Source organism: Entelurus aequoreus, linkage group LG28 (assembly GCF_033978785.1).
Source record: "Entelurus aequoreus isolate RoL-2023_Sb linkage group LG28, RoL_Eaeq_v1.1, whole genome shotgun sequence".
Taxonomy (NCBI): Eukaryota; Metazoa; Chordata; class Actinopteri; order Syngnathiformes; family Syngnathidae; genus Entelurus; species Entelurus aequoreus.
In genome coordinates, this window is record NC_084758.1 from 11,648,770 (window position 1) to 11,666,269 (window position 17,500).

The 17,500-nt window shown below is 43.3% G+C and overlaps 1 protein-coding gene across 4 annotated transcripts in view; it reads left to right on the forward strand.

Annotated features, from left to right (window-relative positions):
- The window catches only part of ldb2a (LIM domain binding 2a), a 261,535-nt gene that overhangs the window by 76,778 nt on the left and 167,257 nt on the right, over positions 1–17,500 (forward strand). The gene's annotated exons all lie outside the window — the stretch shown is intronic.

Below are 17,500 nucleotides of genomic sequence, written 5' to 3' on the forward strand. Positions count from 1 at the left end.
CTGCCTTTACCCATTCAACATATCTTTACCTGCACATTACCTACCTTCTCTGCATAGTGGGGTCACGCTGGTGCTTTCTGCCTGAAATGTAGGTCTAAGTGAGACCTACATAGAGGTTTTTGTTTCATGTCTCTACGACATTCCTACTGGAAGTTACAGGCAGTTTTGTCTGTGTAATAATAATAAGCAGTTTTGTCTGTGTTTTCTTCCAAGGGGGCGCTAGAGCGAAATTTTTAGTTTTGGGGTTTGGTTTTTTGATTAGATCGCAATTTTCGCCAGTCCTGATGGGTGTGTCCAATTTGGTGAGTTTTGAAGCATGTTAAGTGGGTCAAATTACAGCTCAAAGAAGCAAAGGTGACTCTTTTTACTTTTGTTTTGAAGGGGGAATTGCAAACTTCCTGTTGATTTGTGCTGGGGGATGTCAGTATATGAAATCTAGGTCTAAGTGAGACCTACATAGAGGTTTTTGTTTCATGTCTCTACGACATTCCTACTGGAAGTTACAGGCCGTTTTGTCTGTGTAATAATAATAAGCAGTTTTGTCTGTGTTTTCTTCCTAGGGGGCGCTAGAGCGCAATTTTGAGTTTTGGGGTTTGGGTTTTTGATTAGATCGCAATTTTCGCCAGTCCTGATGTGTGTGTCCAATTTGGTGAGTTTTGAGGCATGTTAAGGGGGTCAAATTACAGCTCAAAGAGGTGGCGGTATAATAATAATAATAATAATCAATACATCCATCCTAATAAAGAATAATAAAACACTAGAAATACAATAGGGTCCTCTGTCCCAAAGGGACATTTGGTCCCTAATAAAAACTAGAACAGCCAAATAGCTAGAACTAGTATGCATATATCTAAAAAAATGCTTTTTTTAAAAAGGAGGGTTTTTAAGCCTTTTTTAAAAGCATCCACAGTCTGTGGTGCCCTCAGGTGGTCAAGGAGAGCGTTCCACAGACTGGGAGCGGCGGAGCATTGTTCGTAGCATTGTCCTCGGAGGTTGGAGGAGGTTAGCCTGTCCGGAGCGGAGGTGTCGTGTGGAGGATTTGGGGGTGAGCAGTTCTTTGAGGTAGAGGGGGGCATTTCCATGGAGGTACTGGTGGGTTAGTAGGGAGACTTTGTGTTAAAACCTGAGTGGAACAGGAAGCCAGTGAAGGGATTCTAGAATTGGTGTGATGTGGTCGTATTTCCGCACTCATCAGGATCCCAGCAGCACTATTCTGTAAGTACTGCAGCTTTTGGATGTTCTTGCTGGGAATCCCGACAAGAAGTGCGTTGCAGTAGTCTAGCCTGGAGGAGGCAAAGGCGTGGACGAGCCTCTCGGCATCAGAGAGAGTGGGTGAGGGGCGGAGTTTAGCAATGTTCCCGAGGTGGTAGAAGGAGGTCTTGCACAGTTGTTTTATTTGAGCCTCAAAGGTCAAGCGAGGGTCCATTCTAACACTGTTAGGTTCAAACACTGATGACATCTATTAATCAGACAAGAAGCAAGGAATCATGCAGACACAGAGTTCAATTTAGCTCATGGGGAGAACGCATGGAGCTGCACCCTTAGTCACAGTCTCGCCCTATGCTCTAAGGTTCAGCTCCTGCGTCCCTCTATTTATTCAGGAGTTCCACAGTCAACAATACTAAGGCCGCCTCTAAAAGGAGTGGTCACATATATTATGCAAAGCAGGTCCAGGACGCACAGTACGTGACGGAATGTGCTGGGGGCCTTGTGATTTCGCTTTGTCCCCGCTTCGTCTGCATGTTGTCATCTTATCTTCGTTGAGGTCCTTGAAGTCCTTGGCTGTTAGCGGGCTATAATACCCCTCAGACAAGAAGTTTTGTCCTTGCGTAGATTAGAAAAGTCTAACTTGAGCACAATAGCTAATAACTAAAGCAACGGACTTTAAGCATACTAAAGTTAGTAATTATTCTAACAAACACCCAGATTAGTGACTGAGGATGAGAGGTGAATGTCGTGGCCGGAGAAGGTGATGCTGGTGATGGTGTATGACTGAGTCTGATATGGGGGTGCCGACTAGAATGGCTTCGGTTTTGGAGCTGTTCAGCATCCACGCCTTGGATGGATGGCACGCCATGCCATCCATCTTCTTCCGCTCATCCGAGGTCTGGTCGCGGGGAAGCCCAGACTTCCCTCTCCCCAGCCACTTGGTTCCCAGGCCAGCCGGGAGACATAGTCTTCCCAACGTGTCCTGGGTCTTCCCCGTGGCCTCCTACCGGTCGGACGTGCCCGAAACATCTCCCTAGGGAGGCGTTCTGGTGGCATCCTGACCAGATGCCCGAACCACCTCATCTGGCTCCTCTCCGTGTGGAGGAGCAGCGGCTTTACTTTGAGCACCTCCCGGATGGCAGAGCTTCTTACCCTATCTCTAAGGGAGAGACCCGCCACACCCGGCGAAGGAAACTCATTTCGTCCGCTTGTACCCGTGATCTTGTCCTTTCGGTCATAACCCAAAGCTCATGACCATAGGTGAGGATGGGAACGTAGATCGACCGGTAAATTGAGAGCTTCATCCATCAATCCAGACTTCCCTTTCCCCAGCCACTTTGTCCAGCGCCTCCCGGGGGATCCCTAGGTGTTCCCAGACCAGCTGGGAAACGTGTTCCCCATGGCCTCCTACCGGTCGGGCGTGCCCTAAACACCTCCCCAGAGGGGCGTTCGAATACCCGAACCACCTCACCTGGCTCCTCTCCATATGGAGGAGCAGCGGCTTTACTTTGAGCTCCTCCCGGATGACAGATCTTCTCACCCTATCTCTAAGGGAGAGACCCTCCACCCGGCCGCTAGTACCCGTGATCTTGTCCTTTCGGTCATAACCCAAAGCTCATGACCATAGGTGAGGATGGGAACGTAGATCGACCGGTGAATTGAGAGCTTTGCCTTCTGGCTCAGCTCCTTCTTCACCACAACGGATCGATACAGCGTCCGCATTACTGAAGACGCCGCACCGATCCGCCTGTCGATCTCACGATCCACTCTTCCCTCACTCGTGAACAAGACTCCGAGGTACTTGAACTCCTCCACTTGGGGCAGGGTCTCCTCCCCAACCCGGAGATGGCACTCCACCCTTTTCAGGGCGAGAACCATGGACTCTGACTTGGAGGTGCTGATTCTCATCCCAGTCGCTTCACACTCGGCTGCGAACCAATCCAGTGAGAGCTGAAGATCCTGGTCAGATGAAGCCATCAGGACCACATCATCTGCAAAAAGCAGAGACCTAATCCTGCAGCCACCAAACCGGATCCCCTCAACACCCTGACTGCGCCTAGAAATTCTGTCCATAAAAGTTATGAACAGAATGGGTGACAAAGGGCAGCCTTGGCGGAGTCCAACCCTCACTGGAAACGTGTCCGACTTACCGCCGGCAATGCGGACCAAGCTCTGACACTGATCATACAGGGAGCGGACCGCCACAATCAGACAGTCCGATACCCCATACTCTCTGAGCACTCCCCACAGGACCTCCCGAGGGACACGGTCCAATGCCTTCTCCAAGTCCACAAAGCACATGTAGACTGGTTGGGCAAACTCCCATGCACCCTCAAGGACCCTGCCGAGAGTATAGAGCTGGTCCACAGTTCCACGACCAGGACGAAAAATTAAATATGAAATATAATGTGAAATGGCAAACAAAATTTGATTTTACGTGGCGGACTACTTAAAACGATGAAACGGGCCACTTTAAAACTATTGAATGGTAAAATGATGTAGTGGACCACAATAAAATCAAGTGGTGGGCCACATTTGAATGACATGGGAATGACATTTGAATGAAGCGGCAGGCCACATAAATTCTGTGGTGTGCCATAATACAATTATGGGACAGGCTATATTAAAATGATGTGACAGGCCACAAAAGAATGATTTGGGGGGCCGTGAAAATGTGAAATGACAAACCACATATAAAACGATGAGACGGGCCACATTAAAACTATGGAATGGGTAAAATGATATAGTTGTCCACAATTAAATGTAGTGGTGGTCTACAGTAAAATTAAGAGGTGGGCCATGTTCGAATGACGTGGGGACAACATTTGAATGAATCGGCAGGCCACTTAAAATGAAGTGGCGGGCCAATTTAGAATTATGATGGATAGAGAGATACGTGTAGACTGCAATATGATGGCAGTCACACGTAAGAGATACATGTAGACTGCAATATGATGGCAGTTACACATAAGAGATTGGTGTAGACTGCAATATGATGGCAGTCACACATAAGAGATACGTGTAGACTGCAATATGATGGCAGTCACACATAAGAGATATGTGAAGACTGCAGTATGATGGCAGTCACACATAATACATACATTTAGACTGCAATATGATGGCAGTCACACATAAGAGATAGGTGTAGACTGCAATATGATGGCAGTCACACATAAGAGATACGTGTAGACTGCAATATGATGGCAGTCACAAATAAGAGATACGTGAAGACTGCAATATGATGGCAGTCACACACAAGACATACATGTAGACTGCAATATGATGGCAGTCACACATAAGAGATACGTGAAGACCGCAATATGATGGCAGTCACACACAAGACATACATGTAGACTGCAATATGATGGTAGTCACACCTAAGAGATACGTGTAGACTGCAATATGATGGCAGTCACACATAAGAGATACGTGTAGACTGCAATATGACGACAGTAACACATAAGAGATACGTGTAGACTGCAATATGATGGCAGTCACACATAAGAGATACGTGTAGACTGCAATATGATGGCAGTCACACATAAGAGATACGTGTAGACTGCAATATGACGACAGTAACACATAAGAGATACGTGTAGACTGCAATATGATGGCAGTCACACATAAGAGATACGTGTAGACTACAATATGATGGCAGTCACACATAAGAGATACGTGTAGACTGCAATATGATGGCAGTCACACATAAGAGATACGTGTAGACTGCAATATGATGGCAGTCACACATAAGAGATACGTGTAGACTGCAATATGATGGTAGTCACACCTAAGAGATAGGTGTAGACTGCAATATGATGGCAGTCACACATAAGAGATACGTGTAGACTGCAATATGATGGCAGTCACAAATAAGAGATACGTGAAGACTGCAATATGATGGCAGTCACACACAAGACATACATGTAGACTGCAATATGATGGCAGTCACACATAAGAGATACGTGAAGACCGCAATATGATGGCAGTCACACACAAGACATACATGTAGACTGCAATATGATGGTAGTCACACCTAAGAGATACGTGTAGACTGCAATATGATGGCAGTCACACATAAGAGATACGTGTAGACTGCAATATGACGACAGTAACACATAAGAGATACGTGTAGACTGCAATATGATGGCAGTCACACATAAGAGATACGTGTAGACTACAATATGATGGCAGTCACACATAAGAGATACGTGTAGACTGCAATATGATGGCAGTCACACATAAGAGATACGTGTAGACTGCAATATGATGGCAGTCACACATAAGAGATACGTGTAGACTGCAATATGATGGTAGTCACACCTAAGAGATACGTGTAGACTGCAATATGATGGCAGTCACACACAAGACATACATGTAGACTGCAATATGATGGCAGTCACACATAAGAGATACGTGTAGACTGCAATATGACGACAGTAACACCTAAGAGATACGTGTAGACTGCAATATGATGGCAGTCACACACAAGACATACATGTAGACTGCAATATGATGGCAGTCACACATAAGAGATACGTGTAGACTGCAATATAATGGCAGTCACACATAAGAGATACGTGTAGAGTGCAATATGATGGCAGTCACACATAAGAGATACGTGTAGACTGCACAATGACGACAGTAACACATAAGAGATACGTGTAGACTGCAATATGATGGCAGTCACACATAAGAGATACGTGTAGACTACAATATGATGGCAGTCACACATAAGAGATACGTGTAGACTGCAATATGATGGCAGTCACACATAAGAGATACGTGTAGACTGCAATATGATGGCAGTCACACATAAGAGATACGTGTAGACTGCAATATGACGGCAGTCACACATAAGAGATATGTGTAGACTGCAATATGACGGCAGTCACACATAAGACATACATGTAGACTGCAATTTGATGGCAGTCACACATAAGAGATACGTGCAGACTGCAATATGATGGCAGTCACACATAAGACATACATGTAGACTGCAATTTGATGGCAGTCACACATAAGAGATACGTATAGGCTGCAATATCATGGCAGTCACACATAAGAGATACGTGTAGACTACAATATGATGGCAGTCACACATAAGAGATACATGTAGACTACAAGATGATGGCAGTCACACATAAAAGATACGTGTAGACTGCAATATAATGGCAGTCACACATAAGAGATACGTGCAGACTGCAATATGATGGCAGTCAGACATAAGAGATACGTGTAGACTGCAATATGACGGCAGTCACACCTAAGAGATACGTGTAGACTGCAATATGATGGCAGTCACACATAAGAGATATGTGTAGACTGCAATATGATGGCAGTCACACATAAGAGATACGTGTAGACTGCAATATGATGGCAGTCACACATAAGAGATACGTGTAGACTGCAATATGATGGCAGTCACACACAAGACATACATGTAGACTGCATTATGATGGCAGTCACACATAAGAGATACGTGTAGTCTGCAATATGATGGCAGTCACACATAAGAGATACGTGTAGTCTGCAATATGATGGCAGTCACACATAAGAGATAGGTGTAGACTGCAATATGATGGCAGTCACACATAAGACATACATGTAGACTGCAATATGATGGCAGTCACACACAAGACATACATGTAGACTGCAATATGATGGCAGTCACACATAAGAGATACGTGTAGACTGCAATATGATGGCAGTCACACATAAGAGATACGTGTAGACTACAATATGATGGCAGTCACACATAAGACATACATGTAGACTGCAATTTGATGGCAGTCACACATAAGAGATACGTATAGGCTGCAATATGATGGCAGTCACACATAAGAGATACGTGTAGACTACAATATGATGGCAGTCACACATAAGAGATACATGTAGACTACAAGATGATGGCAGTCACACATAAAAGATACGTGTAGACTGCAATATAATGGCAGTCACACATAAGAGATACGTGCAGACTGCAATATGATGGCAGTCACACATAAGAGATACGTGCAGACTGCAATATGATGGCAGTCAGACATAAGAGATACGTGTAGACTGCAATATGACGGCAGTCACACCTAAGAGATACGTGTAGACTGCAATATGATGGCAGTCACACATAAGATATATGTGTAGACTGCAATATGATGGCAGTCACACATAAGAGATACGTGTAGACTGCAATATGATGGCAGTCACACATAAGAGATACGTGTAGACTGCAATATGATGGCAGTCACACACAAGACATACATGTAGACTGCAATATGATGGCAGTCACACATAAGAGATACGTGTAGACTGCAATATGATGGCAGTCACACACAAGACATACATGTAGACTGCAATATGATGGCAGTCACACATAAGAGATATGTGTAGACTGCAATATGATGGCAGTCACACACAAGACATACATGTAGACTGCAATATGATGGCAGTCACACATAAGAGATACGTGTAGACTGCAATATGATGGCAGTCACACATAAGAGATACGTGTAGACTGCAATATGATGGCAGTCACACATAAGACATACATGTAGACTGCAATATGATGGCAGTCACACATAAGAGATACGTGTAGACTGCAAAATGATGGCAGTCACACATAAGAGATACGTGTAGACTGCAATATGATGGCAGTCACACATAAGAGATAAGTGTAGACTGCAATATGATGGCAGTCACACATAAGAGATACGTGTAGACTGCATTATGATGGCAGTCACACATAAGAGATATGTGTAGACTGCAATATGATGACAGTCACACATAAGAGATACGTGTAGACTGCAATATGATGGCAGTCACACATAAGAGATACGTGTAGACTGCAATATGATGGCAGTCACACATAAGAGATATGTGTAGACTGCAATATGATGACAGTCACACATAAGAGATACGTGTAGACTGCAATATGATGGCAGTCACACATAAGAGATACTTGTAGACTGCAATATGATGGCAGTCACACATAAGAGATACGTGTACACTGCAATATGATGGCAGTCACACATAAGAGATACGTGTAGACTGCAATATGATGGCAGTCACACATAAGAGATATGTGTAGACTGCAATATGATGACAGTCACACATAAGAGATACGTGTAGACTGCAATATGATGGCAGTCACACATAAGAGATACTTGTAGACTGCAATATGATGGCAGTCACACATAAGAGATACGTGTAGACTGCAATATGATGGCAGTCACACATAAGAGATACGTGTAGACTGCAATATTATGGCAGTCACACGTAAGACATATGTGTAAACTGCAATATGATGGCAGTCACACATAAGAGATACGTGTAGACTGCCATATGATGGCAGTCACACATAAGACATACATGTAGACTGCAATATGATGGCAGTCACACATAAGACACACATGTAGACTGCAATATGATGGCAGTCACACATAAGACACACATGTAGACTGCAATATGATGGCAGTCACACATAAGACATACATGTAGACTGCAATATGATGGCAGTCACACATAAGAGATAGGTGTAGACTGCAATATGATGGCAGTCACACATAAGAGATATGTGCAGACTGCAATATGATGGCAGTCAGACATAAGAGATACGTGTAGACTGTAATATGATGGCAGTCACACATAAGAGATAGGTGTAGACTGCAATATGATGGCAGTCACACATAAGACATACATGTAGACTGCAATATGATGGCAGTCACACATAAGAGATACGTGTAGACTGCCATATGATGGTAGTCACACATAAGACATACATGTAGACTGCAATATGATGGCAGTCACACATAAGGGATACGTGTAGACTGCAATATGACGGCAGTCACACATAAGAGATACGTGTAGACTGCAATATGATGGCAGCCACACATAAGAGATACATGTAGACTGCAATATGATGGCAGTCACACATAAGAGATACGTGCAGACTGCAATATGATGGCAGTCAGACATAAGAGATACGTGTAGACTGCAATATGATGGCAGTCACACATAAGAGATATGTGTAGACTGCAATATGATGGCAGTCACACATAAGAGATATGTGTAGACTGCAATATGATGGCAGTCACACATAAGAGATAGGTGTAGACTGCAATATGATGGCAGTCACACAAGACATACATGTAGACTGCAATATGATGGCAGTCACACATAAGAGATACGTGTAGACTGCCATATGATGGCAGTCACACATAAGACATACATGTAGACTGCAATATGATGGCAGTCACACATAAGAGATACGTGTAGACTGCAATATGACGGCAGTCACACATAAGAGATATGTGTAGACTGCAATATGATGGCAGTCACACATAAGAGATACGTGTAGACTGCCATATGATGGCAGTCACACATAAGACATACATGTAGACTGCAATATGATGGCAGTCACACATAAGAGATACGTGTAGACTGCAATATGATGGCAGTCACACATAAGAGATACGTGTAGAGTGCAATATGATGGCAGTCACACATAAGAGATACGTGTAGACTGCACAATGACGACAGTAACACATAAGAGATACGTGTAGACTGCAATATGATGGCAGTCACACATAAGAGATACGTGTAGACTACAATATGATGGCAGTCACACATAAGAGATACGTGTAGACTGCAATATGATGGCAGTCACACATAAGAGATACGTGTAGACTGCAATATGACGGCAGTCACACATAAGAGATATGTGTAGACTGCAATATGACGGCAGTCACACATAAGACATACATGTAGACTGCAATTTGATGGCAGTCACACATAAGAGATACGTGTAGACTGCAATATGATGGCAGTCACACATAAGACATACATGTAGACTGCAATTTGATGGCAGTCACACATAAGAGATACGTATAGGCTGCAATATGATGGCAGTCACACACAAGACATACATGTAGACTGCAATATGATGGCAGTCACACATAAGACATAGGTGTAGACTGCAATATGATGGCAGTCACACATAAGAGATACGTGTAGACTGCAATATGACGGCAGTCACACATAAGAGATACGTGTAGACTGCCATGTAATGGCAGTCACACGTAAGACATACATGTAGACTGCAATATGATGGCAGTCACACATAAGAGATACGTGCAGACTGCAATATGATGGCAGTCACACATAAGACATACATGTAGACTGCAATTTGATGGCAGTCACACATAAGAGATACGTATAGGCTGCAATATCATGGCAGTCACACATAAGAGATACGTGTAGACTACAATATGATGGCAGTCACACATAAGAGATACGTGTAGACTGCATTATGATGGCAGTCACACATAAGAGATACGTGTAGTCTGCAATATGATGGCAGTCACACATAAGAGATACGTGTAGTCTGCAATATGATGGCAGTCACACATAAGAGATAGGTGTAGACTGCAATATGATGGCAGTCACACATAAGACATACATGTGGACTGCAATATGATGGCAGTCACACACAAGACATACATGTAGACTGCAATATGATGGCAGTCACACATAAGAGATACGTGTAGACTGCAATATGATGGCAGTCACACATAAGAGATACGTGTAGACTACAATATGATGGCAGTCACACATAAGACATACATGTAGACTGCAATTTGATGGCAGTCACACATAAGAGATACGTATAGGCTGCAATATGATGGCAGTCACACATAAGAGATATGTGTAGACTACAATATGATGGCAGTCACACATAAGAGATACATGTAGACTACAAGATGATGGCAGTCACACATAAAAGATACGTGTAGACTGCAATATAATGGCAGTCACACATAAGAGATACGTGCAGACTGCAATATGATGGCAGTCACACATAAGAGATACGTGCAGACTGCAATATGATGGCAGTCAGACATAAGAGATACGTGTAGACTGCAATATGACGGCAGTCACACCTAAGAGATACGTGTAGACTGCAATATGATGGCAGTCACACATAAGAGATATGTGTAGACTGCAATATGATGGCAGTCACACATAAGAGATATGTGTAGACTGCAATATGATGGCAGTCACACATAAGAGATACGTGTAGACTGCAATATGATGGCAGTCACACACAAGACATACATGTAGACTGCAATATGATGGCAGTCACACATAAGAGATACGTGTAGACTGCAATATGATGGCAGTCACACACAAGACATACATGTAGACTGCAATATGATGGCAGTCACACATAAGAGATATGTGTAGACTGCAATATGATGGCAGTCACACACAAGACATACATGTAGACTGCAATATGATGGCAGTCACACATAAGAGATACGTGTAGACTGCAATATGATGGCAGTCACACATAAGAGATAAGTGTAGACTGCAATATGATGGCAGTCACACATAAGAGATACGTGTAGACTGCATTATGATGGCAGTCACACATAAGAGATATGTGTAGACTGCAATATGATGACAGTCACACATAAGAGATACGTGTAGACTGCAATATGATGGCAGTCACACATAAGAGATACGTGTAGACTGCAATATGATGGCAGTCACACATAAGAGATATGTGTAGACTGCAATATGATGACAGTCACACATAAGAGATACGTGTAGACTGCAATATGATGGCAGTCACACATAAGAGATACGTGTAGACTGCAATATGATGGCAGTCACACATAAGAGATACGTGTAGACTGCAATATGATGGCAGTCACACATAAGAGATACGTGTAGACTGCAATATGATGGCAGTCACACATACGACATACGTTTAGACTGCAATATGATGGCAGTCACACATAAGAGATACGTTTAAACCGCAATATGATGGCAGTCACACATAAGAAATACGTGTAGACTGCAATATGATGGCAGTCACACATAAGAGATACGTGTAGAATGCAATATTATGGCAGTCACACGTAAGACATATGTGTAAACTGCAATATGATGGCAGTCACACATAAGAGATACGTGTAGACTGCCATATGATGGCAGTCACACATAAGACATACATGTAGACTGCAATATGATGGCAGTCACACATAGGACACACATGTAGACTGCAATATGATGGCAGTCACACATAAGACATACATGTAGACTGCAATATGATGGCAGTCACACATGAGAGATAGGTGTAGACTGCAATATGATGGCAGTCACACATAAGAGATATGTGCAGACTGCAATATGATGGCAGTCAGACATAAGAGATACGTGTAGACTGCAATATGATGGCAGTCACACATAAGAGATAGGTGTAGACTGCAATATGATGGCAGTCACACATAAGACATACATGTAGACTGCAATATGATGGCAGTCACACATAAGAGATACGTGTAGACTGCCATATGATGGTAGTCACACATAAGACATACATGTAGACTGCAATATGATGGCAGTCACACATAAGGGATACGTGTAGACTGCAATATGACGGCAGTCACACATAAGAGATACGTGTAGACTGCAATATGATGGCAGCCACACATAAGAGATACGTGTAGACTGCAATATGATGGCAGTCACACATAAGAGATATGTGCAGACTGCAGTATGATGGCAGTCAGACATAAGAGATACGTGTAGACTGCAATATGATGGCAGTCACACATAAGAGATATGTGTAGACTGCAATATGATGGCAGTCACACATAAGAGATATGTGTAGACTGCAATATGATGGCAGTCACACATAAGAGATAAGTGTAGACTGCAATATGATGGCAGTCACACATAAGACATACATGTAGACTGCAATATGATGGCAGTCACACATAAGACATACATGTAGACTGCAATATGATGGCAGTCACACATAAGAGATACGTGTATACTGCAATATGATGGCAGCCACACATAAGAGATACGTGTAGACTGCAATATGATGGCAGTCACACATAAAAGATATGTGCAGACCGCAATATGATGGCAGTCAGACATAAGAGATATGTGTAGACTGCAATATGATGGCAGTCACACATAAGAGATATGTGTAGACTGCAATATGATGGCAGTCACACATAAGAGATATGTGTAGACTGCAATATGAAGGCAGTCACACATAAGAGATAGGTGTAGACTGCAATATGATGGCAGTCACACATAAGACATACATGTAGACTGCAATATGATGGCAGTCACACATAAGAGATACGTGTAGACTGCCATATGATGGCAGTCACACATAAGACATACATGTAGACTGCAATATGATGGCAGTCACACACAAGAGATACGTGTAGACTGCAATATGACGGCAGTCACACATAAGAGATACGTTTAGACTGCAATATGATGGCAGCCACACATAAGAGATACGTGTAGACTGCAATATGATGGCAGTCACACACAAGAGATACGTGTAGACTGCAATATGACACCAGTAAGCAACATCGAAACTTTAAATGTTCCATTGAGAATATAGAACATTACACATTCTGTCAAAAACCTATGAAGCCGCACCACTTGAGTGATTGTCGGCGCATTACGGCTACAGTAGTCAGACGTACTGTGCTTCAACATACAAGTGTTACTATGGTGTGTGTGTATAAGCAAAATGGCACCTACTAGCAGACATATCTGGCGTTTTGTTTCGCGATATTATGCAAAAGCAACTTTTCTTACCTTCTGGTACCTGCTGATGTGTATTTGGGATCTGCATCAGTCCTGAAAATCATAACATGACCCCCTTGATGCGCCTTTTGCATGGAAATAGACCTGACTAGACCCGCTCATCGGCAGCGCGTAAAGTAGTATATCCAGTAGGCTGCTGATCGGAACTTGGCACTGATTGAAAAAGTGTCAACACGAGACAGTGAAGCACCTCTGCAGCCGTTTGTTGTGCATAATATTCATTCATTACAAGCCTGTGCACGTGAGTGAAGATGTTTTCTAATTGCGAGCGACACGTCAACAACATAACACGTCCGCTCCTGGCTTTAGGAGAGTGTCTCCAACATGTCGTAACACTCATGACAGTATATTGCTTTGTTCCGAGCAGCTAAACGGCCTTGTGGGAGGAGGAGTGTGTTGTTTATTTGAGCGTGTTGTTTATTTGACTGCAAACAACTCCCCGCCAGCCAATTATTCTGCTGCGCACCAAATATTCAGCACCCTCTCCCACGCAATCACGCCGAGCCCGCCACTGGCCGTGGCCCCCGCGCTCGCCGCGGCGCGGCAATCTGTGAGGCATCTGATGAAAGCGGCGCTGGCTGATGTAATCAAAGAGCAAGGCTTGTCCGTCCCCCAATAGTTGGAACAAGAGAGGACCCCACTTGGCCTAATCTGGTGGGCAAAAGTGTGCAATCGTTGCAGCAGGAAACATGAACACACTTTGTGATCATCCTTAGGTCGGATTAGCGTCATGCCACGCGCCATCGTCTAATTTGCATGACGTTTTTATACAGACCCCAAAAGCAGTGAAGTTGTGTAAATGGTAAATAAAAAGAGAATACGATGATTTGCAAATGCTTTTCAACTTATATTCAATTGAATAGACTGCAAAGACAAGATATTTCATGTTCACACTGAGAAACGTTGTTGTTTTTTGCAAATATTAGCTCATTTGGAATTTGATGCCTCCAAAAAAGCTGGCACAGGTGGCAAAAAAGACTGAGAAAGTTGAGGAATGCTCGTCAAAGACTTAATTGGAACATCCCACAGGTGAACGGGCTAATTGGGAACAGGTGGGTGCCATGATTGGGTATAAAATCAACTTCCCTTGAAATGCTCAGTCGTTCACAAACAAGGACGGGGGCGAGGGTCACCGCTTTGTCAACAAATGCCTGGGCAAATTGTTTAAGAACAACATTTCTCAAGCAGCTATTGCAAGGAATTTAGGGATTTCACCATTTACGCTCCGTAATATCATCAAAAGGTTCAGAGAATCTGGAGAAATCACTGCACGTAAGCCATGATATTACACACCTTGGATCCCTCAGGCGGTACTGCATCAAAAAGCGACATCAGTGTGTAAAGGATATCACCACATGGGCTCAGGAACACTTCAGAAAACCACTGTCAGTAACTACAGTTGGTCGCTACATCTGTAAGTGCAAGTTAAAACTCTACTATGCAAAGCCAAAGCCATTTATCAACAACACCCAGAAACGCCGCCGGCTTCGCTGGGCCTGAACTCATCTAAGATGGACTGATGCAAAGTGGAAAAGTGTTCTGTGGTCTGACGAGTCCACATTTCAAATCGTTTTTGGAAACTGTGGAAGTCGTGTCCTCCGGACCAAAGAGGAAAAGAACCATCCGGATTGTTCTAGGCGCAAAGTGTAAAAGGCAGCATGTGTGATGGTATGGGGGTGTATTAGTGCCCAAGACATGGGTAACTTACACATATGTGAAGGCACCATTAATGCTGAAAGGTACATACAGCTTTTGATTCAGTTTTGGCCCTTCACATTATTTTAGTGGTCCAGCCTTTCGAAGTCAAATGACTTGCTGGACCACTAAAATAATGTGAAGGGCCAAACTAAATGAAGTGGTGGATCACATGAAATGATGTGGCAAATTATGAGGCGGGCTACGGAATAATTTTGGCTGTGCTTACCGACCTTGGAACTATTTCATTCGGTACATGGTGAAATGATAAGTGTGACCAGTAAATGGCAGTCACACATAAGAGATACGTGTAGACTGCAATATGACGGCAGTCACACATAAGAGATACGTGTAGACTGCAATATGATGGCAGTCACACAGAAGCGATATGTGTAGACCGCAATATGATGGCAGTCACACATAAGAGATACATGTAGTCTGCAATATGATGGCAGTCACGCATAAGAGATACGTGTAGACTGCAATATGATGGCAGTCACACATAAGAGATACGTGTAGGCTGCAATATGATGGCAGTCACACAAAAAAGATACGTGTAGACTGCAATATGATGGCAGTCACACATATGAGATATGTGTAGACTGCAATATGATGGCAGTCACACATAAGAGATACGTGTAGACTGCAATATGATGGCAGTCACACATAAGAGATACGTGTAGACTACAATATGATGGCAGTCACACATAAGAGATACGTGTAGACTGCAATATGATGGCAGTCACACATATGAGATACGTGTAGACTGCAATATGATGGCAGTCACACAGAAGCGATATGTGTAGACTGCAATATGATGGCAGTCACACATAAGAGATACGTGTAGACTGCAATATGATGGCAGTCACACATAAGAGATATGTGTAGACTGCAATATGATGGCAGTCACACATAAGATATACGTGTAGACTGCAATATGATGGCAGTCACACATAAGAGACACATGTAGACTGCAATATGATGGCAGTCACACATAAGAGATACGTGTAGACTGCAATATGATGGCAGTCACACATAAGAGATACGTGTAGGCTGCAATATGATGGCAGTCACACATAAGAGATACGTGTAGGCTGCAATATGATGGCAGTCACACATAAGAGATAAGTGTAGACTGCAATATGATGGCAGTCACACAGAAGCGATATGTGTAGACTGCAATATGATGGCAGTCACACATAAGAGATATGTGTAGACTGCAATATGATGGCAGTCACACATAAGAGATACGTGTAGACTGCAATATGATGGCAGTCACACATAAGAGATGCGTGTAGACTGCAATATGATGGCAGTCACACATGAGAGATACGTGTAGACTGCAATATGATGGCAGTCACACATGAGATACGTGTAGACTGCAATATGATGGCAGTCACACATGAGATACGTGTAGACTGCAATATGATGGCAGTCACACATAAGAGATACGTGTAGGCTGCAATATGATGGCAGTCACACATAAGAGATACATGTAGACTGCAATATGATGGCAGTCACACATAAGAGATACATGTAGACTGCAATACGATGGCAGTCACACATAAGAGATACATGTAGACTGCAATATGATGGCAGTCACACATAAGAGATACGTGTAGGCTGCAATATGATGGCAGTCACACATAAAAGATACGTGTAGACTGCAATATGATGGCAGTCACACATAAGAGATACGTGTAGACTGCAATATGATGGCAGTCACACATAAGAGATATGTGTAGACTGCAATATGATGGCAGTCACACATAAGAGATACGTGTAGACTGCAATATGATGGCAGTCACACATAAGAGATACGTGTAGGCTGCAATATGATGGCAGTCACACATAAGAGATACGTGTAGGCTGCAATATGATGGCAGTCACACATAAGAGATCCGTGTAGGCTGCAATATGATGGCAGTCACACATAAGAGATACGTGTAGACTGCAA